Genomic DNA, 11,411 nt, shown 5'->3' on the forward strand with positions numbered 1-11,411 from the left:
TTTTTCTAATGCTCAGTCTCATTAAGGCCTCGGAGCCAAGATATGCAGAACAAGGGGGACAATTGTGCTCCCACTCCCCTACTGTGAGCCTGGAGTCACTCTGTGGAATGCTGCAGGAAATTTCCATGAGCCTGCTGGGCTGGGCAGCTCAGGGGGAGCTGACTCAAACCTGCCAGAGCACCAGGAGGGCACTGAAGACAATCCATTACGATGGGAGCTGCTACACTGCATGGGAATGAGAGAGGAAATAGCTGGGAGGCAGCCAGGCCACCTCATCCCGCTGTCCTTGGGAGCACTGCTGTCCTGTGGGGCTCTGGGAGAGGGAGAGCAGGGTGGGTAGGCATTGGGGACATCCTCAGTGGCCACAGCTGCTTTCCCTCTCCCAACATCAAAGAATTCCAGGACCACTGAGGTTGGAAAACACCTCCAAGACCACTGAGTCCATCCTGTGACCAATCCCAACCTTGTCAACCAGACCACAGTGATGGAGCTTTTCACGGCAGTTGGTTTCCTTTTCTACCTTCTAGATGCTTTTTCCACAGGATAGCAGTTGGCATCAAGAGCATTCCTGTGGGAACAGAGAGATCAGGAAGGGGAGTGATTGTCAGGGCTGTTTCAGTGATGGGCCTGATTTAATGAGATGGCTGCGACCCAGGGTAGAGGTTAAGTAGGGAAGTGATGCAAGAGAGAAGAGCAGAGAGGTCACATAAATAACATCATCCAGTGTTTGCTGTGAGCAAGCAGAATGTGAGTCGGGCAGAAATCTGTCTCTGTCAGGGACTCCTGCCGATCCATTTCTCCATGGATCAGCTGCACGTAAAGTTAATCTGCTTATGCAGCAGCTGAGAGGCTGAGATGCCCTCAATGCCCTCATCTCTTCCCTGCATCCACACGGAGTCTCCAAATCCCAGGGGAGCAAAAATTCCATCTGCATTTTGTGTGACCACCCCTCATGCCTCTCCTTTCCTCTCCCCCTCTGCAAGGCATTGGGTGGGACAGGATTGATAGGGAGTGAAGTCACCTCTGAGGACACATCTCGTGAAAGGTGTCCCTGTCCGTGGCAGGGAGTGGAATGAGATGAGCTTTAAGGTCCCTTCCCACCTAAAGCATTCCATGATTCCGTGATTCTGTGGGCTGTTGTGGAAGTTTGTGAGGGCCTCAGTGCCGCTTCAGATTGTCCATATCTCTGTCATGGGTGTTCAAAGGAGTCACACGTGAGTGTGTGCCCTCCAGAACCTTGACTGGCCCCCATCAATGGCTCCTTGTCCTCAGCAGCAGTGCCAGCCAGGCTGCTCCAGGCAGGCTGGTCTGTCCAGTGTCATTGTGCAGCCACAGGAGCTCAAATGCCACAAGAAGGGAAAGAAGAAAACCTTTATTTTGTCCTAATTTAAAATCAGCCAAAGTGTGTAGGTTGGAAGATTCAGTTAATGTTTGTAAACACTAGTGGCAAATGTGTAACTTAATCTGCATCTTATTTTATTTATTTCATTTAGAATATCATTCATAATGCCTCATCCTGTATTTTACCATAACATTTATTGTCATATAGCATGGGCCAACCAGAATAAATCTGTGATGTTTCCCTCTGATTCATTTGTAGAGTGAAACCCTGGAAGATAATTTACATTCAATACAGGTGTTCTCTAGCACCTTGAACGGTGTTCCTCATCACCTGGCCTGGTGGGTGAGCACAATCCCTTCCCTTCTGTGTGCAGTGCTGCCTCCAGCCCTGGCTGCTGGATTGCAGGGAGCTCATCCCTGCCTGCACTGCTGTGATTTCCTGTGAGGAGCAGTGCAAGGTCACTGCTGTGGGGATGGCTCCCTGCTCCTGCAGAGCTCTGCAGCCTGGAGCTGCACGTGTGGCACGCTGCAGCTGCAGTTTGGAGCACCTGTGTGCTCAGGACTCTCCTTTGTGCTGCATCACTGCGAACAGGGAGACCTCGAGGGAGTGCTGGATTTCCACGGGGAGCAGTTTGGGATGGGGAAGGGTTGAACACGTGAATGTGCATCCTTGGCTTCCCTGTTTCAGCTGCATTTCTGAGGTCCCAGTCACATGCATCCCTTTATTTAGCTTTATTTAGCTTTGCTCTCTGGAGGAGACCACAGCCAGAATACTCTGAAAGTGCTTCTTCCTGACTGCTTTCTCTTTCCAGCTGCATTTTAGCAGGACAGCAGGTCAGCCAGCCGGACCTCCTGCGCCTTGAACTGTGTCCTAAGGGCATCATTTTTCCAATCCCCCTCATCCTCACTGAGATTTCTCTCCCTGCTTAGCACCACACACAGCAACAATCCCATTCTCATCACCTGAGCGCCTTCAACAGATTCTCAACCTCAACAAGTTAATTAGATTAAAGTGTTTTAAAAAAATCACTTTCACAGTGAGACATGAGCAGAAAGCAAGATGCTTCTCCTCACCTAAGAGAGCAAGAGCCATGTATTGTATCAGTTAATTGGTTCAACTAAAACTTAGATAATTCAGTTACTCCAGAGTGAGTGATTTAATAAGAAACCCTTCAGTTCTCAGCAGCCCAGTACTCAGGGTGTGTGAAGATGTGCAGCAGGGCTGTGTGCAGGCAGGGCTGTGTGCAGGCTCCTGCCAGAGCTCCAGGTATCTTCAGCCCATACAGGCACCAAGGGCATGAACCTGCCTGGATAAAGAGGGGAGCAAGCAGCAGGCACCCACAGAGGAGTAATTATGCCTGGGGATCTCTTCACAAAGGTCATGCTCAGATGGTTTTAGTGCAGCCTCTTAAGCCTGCACCTCAAGACTGTCTCTGTGACAGTGATCTACATTTTTAGCCCAGTTTTCCACAGGATGAAGCGTTGCAGTCACACCATCTGGCTGCCTGCACGGTTCCCTCCCAAAGCCTTTGACATGTACCATTAGGTAGGTTTTTACAAACTGCTTTTGCTATGCTTCAGTATTTTTCAAAAATTAACCCTACAAAAGTTTGTTTTCAAAAACATTTACCCCAAAGCCAGTGGGGAAAAGGCTCCCAAGTGGTATTGAACATAGGAGATTATGTAGGGAAATGTGGTTTCTCACTGGGGAATTTTACATCCACTTTAGCTGCAGTCACAATACAGTTGTGTTCATCCCACAAGTGAATTCTCACCTTCAGTAGCTACCCACAGGACAGCTAAAGCTTTATAATTGCTGCAAACATTAGTGAGGATTGAAATTAGATCATCTTTAAGGTCCCTTCCAACCCAAACCGTTCCAGGTTCATTCTGCACCTGACCACGACCCTCAGGGATCAATGGAATTGGGGTTTTTTGACTTCTTGGCTGTTTTGTCCTGGTTCAGAGTAAGTTGAGGGGGCCCTTGGGGAGGGCTGTGTCCTGCAGCCCATTGCCCTGGAGAGGTCAGTGTGCAGAGGAGCTGAAATCTCCCGTGGCTGGGGCTGGGCTGTGCCTGCACTGCCGGGCAGCAGGACATCAGTGCTGGCTCCGAGCCACAGCCCTGCTTCCTTCCAGCACTATTGAAGTGCTTTCCTCTGTCTAGACCATTTCATGTCCTTCTCAGTGCCTTTTATATGCCCAGAGTTTTATGGCAGCAGCCTGGGAGCATTATTCCCTTGCCCTGGAGAAACAGCCATCAAGACAAGAGGAGTGTTGGGGTTGTTTGTGCTCTCGTGCAGCGTTGAGCCCGCACAGAGCAACTCCTGCCTCTCCCTGCTCTCAGGCACAGCTGATGTAAATATCCTCAAAGCCATTTTATATCCAGCTGCTAGTGAATCTACTGGAAGTACATCCACTCATTTTCTTCCTACAGCTCATGGAACATGGAGTCAGAAGTGTTAAGTTCTTTGTTTGGTAGAAGACATGCTAGAAACTGCTGGTTCAAAAAGATTAGGCACAGTAATTAAAACATAATTGCTATTAATAGTTGTCTTCCTAATCAGACTTATCTCTCTATTGCTCCTTACCTCAGAGGATTTCTTTCCTTCTTTGTGTTTTTCTGGGAACGTGTTTGTCATGGAGGAAACAAAGCAATCTATGGCCATAAACCTGTGGGTGAATGTGTGGAATTCAGTCAGTCCAGCACACACTGGTGGGTCCCTGGTGAGGTGGATCCATCCCTGCATGGGAGTGGATGTGTTTTCCTCACCTGCCTCCCCCTGCAGCTGGGCAGCAGCTCCTGGCACTGTTTCATTCCCTGTTTTGGGAATGTCTCAGCCCTGTTTTGGGCAGTGCAGTGGGGTGGGTGCCTCAGCCTGGGCTCTGTGCTGGCCCTGGGTGCTGGCAGGAGCTGCTCTGACCAGAGCCAGAGCAAGGGCTGGCCATGCCTGACAGCACTCATTTCTTCCACAGGCAGGGTCCTGGGCAGGACAGCTGGGGATCTGCACATCCCAGCCTTTGTGGGGGCTGCAGAGTCCAGCCTGGCTGGGCTGTGCCAGCTGTGTCCTCTGTGCTGGCACAGGGGCAGGGCAGGGAGTCTCTGCCAGTCTTTCCTCTGCTTCACTTCGTGCAAACACAACACATTTCCCTCCTGACTTGGTCTGATCTTTCCTGCACACTATCTCCATCCCACTGCTCTCTGCTTCCTCACTTTCTGCCATTCCCAATTCTACTTGCTTCTTCCTTTCCCTTTTTTCTTTCCCAGTATTAAAATTGCCCCTGACTGCAGCCGTGCAGCTACAGGAGAAATCCCCAAACAATCTGCCAGCCCTTTGAAGAAGGGTTGTGTTCTTCTGTGTCAGCTTAATTACTGTGTCCCACTGAGGATGCCAAGGCCTTCTGGGAGGGGAGAGCAGAGGCAGCTCTGAGCCTTGGATTCAGGCAGGGGCTGTGCCCGGGGCACTGCAGGGCTCCCTGGGACACTGCTGTCACCTGCCCTCTTGTCACCCTGCCTGTGCCTCCAGCATCTTATTGTCTTGTATTTATTTGTTATTGGTTCTTACAGACGTGTCCCCCAGGTGCTGAGCTCCTCACCTGTGATCTGGAGAAGTGCTGAGCAGAGTGCTCAGAAATGAGCACTTTATTTGGTCCCTGAGCTGGGTCAGAGCAGGCCTGCACTGCACCACACAGAGGGTAAATCAAATTACAGAGTCCCGGGGGACAGACCCTGCTGACTGCCCTCCCTGCTGGCTTCTCTCCTAAACCTGTAGATTGTGCATTTCTTACACCCCAGGTCCTGCTTCTGCCCCTCTTAGCTGGTCACCGCCAGTACCCACAAACTGAACTGCCCAGGGCATGAGCTTTGTGAGAAAACCCATATTTGTCATGGCTGAACACCCTTCCTGTCCAAACACTGTGATTTCCTGGAAACTGCATAAACCTGGTGTTAATGGGCCTGATCCCGTGAGCTCACTTCATTCCCACTGACTTCCTTGGCCAGTGAATATATTAATTTATATTCAGATAAAATAGAGTAAACATAAAATAACACAAAATTTATTATACAAAATTAATATATCCATTTTTATTTAATTGTTATATAAATATTCATATATTCATTTGGTTTTGCAGTCTGCTGGCACTTGTCTGCCTTTCTGATGAGGACTTGCTTTAGCGACGGAGAGAGACAATGGAAGGGATATGCAAGACTTGGGCCAGGCTTTTCTTATTCCCCATCCCAGTCAGGCTGAGCCAGAGCATCCCCTGCTCCCTCTGGAAGCAGAGCCCTGCAGCTCTGGTGACACTGAGCTGGAAGCTGGGTGGTTTTTTAAGGACAGTGTTTTGGGGTGGCCTGTAGATGCTGTGTGCATCAGCCCAGAGTGTTTCTGGGGCAGACAGGGTCACGTCAGCACCGTGCTTTCTGCAGAAATAGCTTCCAGATGTAACCATTGTGTCACAGCACATTTATGAAATTTGGCAGAGTCGCAGGATCTGTGGGGTTTGTGTGCGTGAGGGTAAATCTGTGCTCCAGCCTCCTCTCTGACCTGCACACGAGGTTTGTCCCAGCCTCTTGGGCTGTGTGTCCTTGCCTGCTTTGGGACCACAGTGAACAGCCCTGGATGGTGACAAAACAATGCCAGGGCTTGAACTCCAGGCTGGAGTTTTCCTATGTTGGCCAAGGTGACATGGAAGCAGAGCCAAGGTATTTCCAATTTCCAGTGAAAAATGAGAACAGAATTACTTCCCTTCTTCCATCTATTTTGCTTTTTTTTTCATGGCTTAATGCTCTCAAACGGTGTCAAGAAAACCCAAGCCTGAGTGAAAGCAAGACTGGTAAATGCTTTCATTCCTTCAGCTGACAGGCACCAAACATCTCCCATTGCCTGGTCCTGTTACTGTTCCGTTACTGTGCCTGTTTCTGTAATTAATGGTTTGATGCATCTGTGAAAATGAGGAAAACTACTCCTAGCCCCGTGCAAAGAGCTTCCTTTGCAAACCAGAAGGCCACACAAGGAAGGGCATCTGGGGTTTGATGGCTGGTTTCCATCGCCTCGCATGGTGAGCCATGAGCAGTGACACACGCCAGGTCAGCTCCAGCCCTGTCACAGGAGGCAGGCTTGGGGTTTTCTTTGAGGGGCTTTAGTCACAAAACAGGAGTAAGAAAGGTTCTTCTCCTTGTGGGAGTAAATAAACCATCTGATGGAGTCTCGTGAAGCAGGGGGTTCCTGGAGCCCTCTCGTGGGGCTCCCACCTGAGCAGTGCTCAGCCCAGCATGCACAGGACAGGCCAGGGCCAGAGCTGGTGGGGACAGTGTGCTGGGAGCTGTGGCACCAGCCAGGGGCACCTGGCAGGGCATCCCAGAGCTGGTGGGTGAGGCTGATGCTGGAAAATAAACAGTTCTTTTGCTAGAGAGATGGCAGAAGTTTGCCATCCATGTCAAATTGAGAATGCTACTTAGCAAGATGCTTCCCTTTCCAACATCAAGGGCAAATAGAAAGTTGTTCAGGTTGGATTGCTGTTGTAGGACAATCCCTTTTCATGTGTCCTGGTTTATTACAAGCAAAACAACAAGCCTTTTTATCAGACTCCAACTGTACAGTCACAACAGATTTTTCAAAAATTTTTCGTTTGTATCTCGAGGGCTTTTTCAAGCTTTTCCATTTTTTGTCCCAAATTTTCTCCCAAAGCTTTTCCCAAATTATCTCCCAAAGTTTATCCCAGGTTACCTCCCGGTGGGGTCAATGTGCCAGGAGCTGTGGCACCAGCCAGGGTCACCTGGCAGAGCACGGCTCTGTGGCTCTGTGCCTCGGGGGCTCTGGCTGCTCACCTTGTGCCTCACAGGCTGTGCTGGGCAGCAGAGGAGAGGCTGTGCCACCCCAAACCCAGGAGATGCTGCTCTCTGTGTCTCACCCTGCTCCAGAAGGAACAGATGTAACCTATTTGTTGGATGTCTGAAGGGCATTAGGAAAAGGTCAGTGCTTGGAATGTGGATGATGTGCTTCAAAAGTGCATTAAAATAGCACAGTTTGTTAAACTCTGAGGAGCAGGATGTGCACAGTTAAGGGGGGAATTTGCCTTCATAATCCCCTTGGTGGCTGGTTTTGTGTGGAGGAATTTAAAATGGTTTGATATAGTTTTGCATAGGGGTTTTTTTGGCCCTGTTATGAAATATTCATTCTGCAGTTAAGAGAAGTGAATCAGGACTTGCAGTCTGCCCGTGACTGACATGTATCCCAGTGCCCTGCACAAATTCCTGTTTTTTTCAATCCACACACAGTGGTGGAGCAAACACTGGCAGTGACAAGCCATCCTTGGTAAGAACAGATTGCCTTCAACAACTTGTCTTCAACAGATTGTCCTTAGCCTCCTGAAGGAGGAGTGGATTTGCTTCTCCAACTCCAGATTGGAAACTCTGCCCCTGAGCCATGAAAGCAATGGCAGAAAACAGCTCCTTGTGTTCTTCTGGAAATAGCAGAGGGTTACAGAGAAGCCAATCAAACAAATGAGGCAGTGGTCTAATGAGAGTGGCCCGGGGAAGCAGCCAAGGGGCTGTGCCTCAGGACTGCTGCTTGCTGGGAGCCCCTCTCAGAGGGTGTTGGCACCCAAAGGATGAAAAGAACTCATCCAGTCTCCTCCAGCACCATCAACAAATCCATGAAAGAACCATTTCCTCTGGCCACGCTGGAGCACCAGGCACCCGCCTGGCCCCAAGGGAACCCTGGGCAGCCCCATGGATGAAACCAGGCTGGTTTCATCCTCCTGTCCCTGAAACACACAGGAGTGGGATGGAAGCTCTCTCACCCAGCAGCGTCCTGGTGTCAGCACTGTCCCTAACTCTTCCTGGAGGCTGCCACGAGTTGTTTGCTGGTGGTCATGATGAGGAAGCAGGAAGCTGCTCGGTGCCTTCTCTGTACCCACAGGTGGCTCTGGAGCCTCCTGGCTGGGTGAATGTCACCCCAAAAGGGACAGGGCAGCTCTGGAGCTCTGAGTTCCATCGGAGTGCCACCAGCAATGGGCTTGAAATGGGCATGAAGGGCTTTACTGGAGGGTGCTGCATTCTGCTGCACCCTCCAAATACTGCAAGTGCAGAATTCCTGCTGTGATCAGTCCCTTCCTCAGGGCCAGCCAGGCCAGCTCTCGGTGGCCAGCAGTGCTGTGGGATGAGTCAGAGTCTCACAGGGAAAACTGCCTGGTCCTGACTCACCGAGCACATCACAAACACTGCAGAGAGCCAGGGGGTTCCTGCAGGACAGCGGCCCCTGAGATGCTCCTGTGCTGCTCCTGCTGCTCCTGTGCTGCTCCTGTGCTGCTCCTGCTGCTCCTGTGCTGCTCCTGTGCTGCTCCTGTGCTGCTCCTGCTGCTCCTGTGCTGCTCCTGTGCTGCTCCTGCTGCTCCTGTGCTGCTCCTGCTGCTCCTGCTGCTCCTGTGCTGCTCCTGTGCTGCTCCTGCTGCTCCTGTGCTGCTCCTGTGCTGCTCCTGTGCTGCTCCTGCTGCTCCTGTGCTGCTCCTGAGCCGCTCCTGCTGCTCCTGTGCTGCTCCTACTGCTCCTGCTGCTCCTGTGCTGCTCCTGCTGCTCCTGAGCTGCTCCTGAGCCGCTCCTGTGCTGCTCCTGTGCTGCTCCTGCTGCTCCTGCTGCTCCTGTGCTGCTCCTGCTGCTCCTGCTGCTCCTGTGCTGCTCCTGTGCTGCTCCTGTGCTGCTCCTGTGCTGCTCCTGTGCTGCTCCTGCTGCTCCTGAGCTGCTCCTGCTGCTCCTGTGCTGCTCCTGTGTTGCTGTGTTGCTGTGCTGCCCTCAGTCAGGGTCAGGGTCAGGTTCTGGATCTGGTTCTGATCCGGGTCCGGGTCCGTGTCCAGGTCTGGTTCTGGTCTGGGTCTGGTTCTGTGTCTGCAGAGCCCCCGAGCAGGGTCTGTGCCCCTCCAGAACCAGGGGATGCTCCTGCCCTTCCCCGAAGCATTTTTTAGGCGCAGCTTTGCCGATGACCCTGTGGCTGTGACCAGCAGTGATGGAGCAGGGAAGGCAGAAGGCCAGGAGCCTGGCAGGAGCTGATTTAACAAAGAGCCCAGCAGCAGCTGGGACAGCTGCAGGCTCTCCCGAGCACTCAGGTATCCCCAGGGACACCAGCAGAGGCTCAGCTCACCTGTGTGACCGCAGCAGTCTCAGGTAACTCCCGCAGGCTGCTGAGCCTTTTCCACTGCTCAGTGGATGAATGATTTGTCCCTGCAGCACCTGCCTGGCAGCTGGAGGGGTCCCGGCCACCGGCCTGTGCCCACCACGGGCAGGATGAGGATGGAGGGACGGCTCTGCTCTCACCTGGATGCTGTTGCTTGGGAAACCACTGCCTCCTCTTCTGCTTCCTCCTCAGAGCGTTTCTGCCTTCCAGAAGGCAATGTGGGGATGGAGCAGCCCCAGAGGCAGCACAGGTACATGAGAAAGCTCAGGGAAGGGGTGGAAATATTCCTGAGTGTTTTGTGAGAACAAGCACCTAAAATTATTTGTGTTTTCACGTGCAACATCCAGGGCAAGAGTCTTGTAATGGTGTGGGGGTGTGCTCCATGTTGCAGACTGCTCCAGGCCAGAGTCTGCTGGGCTCTGAAGATGAAATTCTGACCCCACATCTCTCAGGGTCTGAGCTTTAACTGTGCTGTGAGTCCTCAAGGAAAACAAAATGGACATTTCAATCAAATTTTCTTTGCATTTTCCTGGGAGATCCACCTCTGCTCACCAGGGCATTAGGTGTGGCTTTTTTCCAGTGTTCAGATTTTCAAATGGGGTGAATGGTAGCTCATCGTGGTAGCCTTTGGGTCCTGCAGGTCACTCCTCCAGCTGGCAGCACAACCTTCCCTTTGATACTGCTCCCTGATCACAAGAACTGCTGCTTTTTGATACTCCTAAACGATGGCATTAATCATCTGCTATTTTTGTTCATCCTGTCAGAAACATTAGGTAAAGCCTTTTTGTTTCTCTCCCCTTCCCCAGGCTGCTCTCCAGGCACTCACAGCCCCCTGCCCTGGCCTGGGAATCTCCTCTGTGCCCTTCCAGCTCCGTGCTGGGGGATGGATTGGAGAGAGCAGAGTGAACAACCAACAGCTTCACGAGCTTCTCTTCTTCATTCTGCAAAAAAACAAACCCAGGTTTTAAATGGCACAGAGAAGAGCAGGGATGGCAGCACCTGTGCCAGGCTGTCAGGGACTGGCTGGGGAAATGGGTGTCCAACATCACTGCTAACGTCACTTCGATCTGACAGAGAGACAAACATCTCTCTGAGCTAAAGATCTTCCCACCCCAATCTCCAGGACACTTAATTACCATGCAGCCAGTACATTTCATGGTGCCATTACAAATAATTTAGCTACAACGATATGGCAGTTTAATTTGTCTTGTTTATCTCAATCATTTTGCACGAGGGAGATAAATGCCTCAGCAGGATTTCACGTGGACGCTCCATCTCCTTGAATGTGGATTCAGGTAAAGGCTGCACGATGATTCCCTGCACAAAAATTAATCTTGCAGGCAATTGGCCTGAACTAAAACAGCCAGAGCAGGTAACAGAACTTTGCCTGGTGGCTGCGAGCCTAGCCAGGGCTCTGCCATGAGCTGCTTTAGGGGTCTTACCTTGGAGCCCAGGAGAGGGGAAAGGCAGCACAGATCCCCCCTCAGCCGTGGCCACGGAGTCCTGCTGAGCACGTACTTTGCTGCTTCTTTCTTTTTTTAGTTTGGAAATGTCAGCACTTTCCGTTCCCATGGGAACCTTGCCTTTTCCCTTGGCACTGGCGCTGGGAGCGCCGGCGGGGCTGTGCTGGCTCTGTAAGCGTGTGCCAGCCCTTGCTGGCCCCTGGCCGGCACTCGGGGATGGTCCCCAGCCCTTCCCGGGGATGGTCCCCAGCCCTTCCCGGGGCTCCAGCCCCTGCAGACCCCAGCGGGGCCCAGCCCAGCAGCTCTGGGCTCCAAGGAGCAGCCTCGGCCACGACAAGGGGGCACAAGCTGCTGGGAAAAACTCTGACGGGCCTGATTGTAATCCCTTATTGCAATTATTCTAATTATTCTAATTCTCTATAGCCGCGTGAGGTCGGGC

This window comes from Cinclus cinclus, chromosome 13 (genome assembly GCF_963662255.1).
Source record: "Cinclus cinclus chromosome 13, bCinCin1.1, whole genome shotgun sequence".
In the NCBI taxonomy this organism is placed as follows: Eukaryota; Metazoa; Chordata; class Aves; order Passeriformes; family Cinclidae; genus Cinclus; species Cinclus cinclus.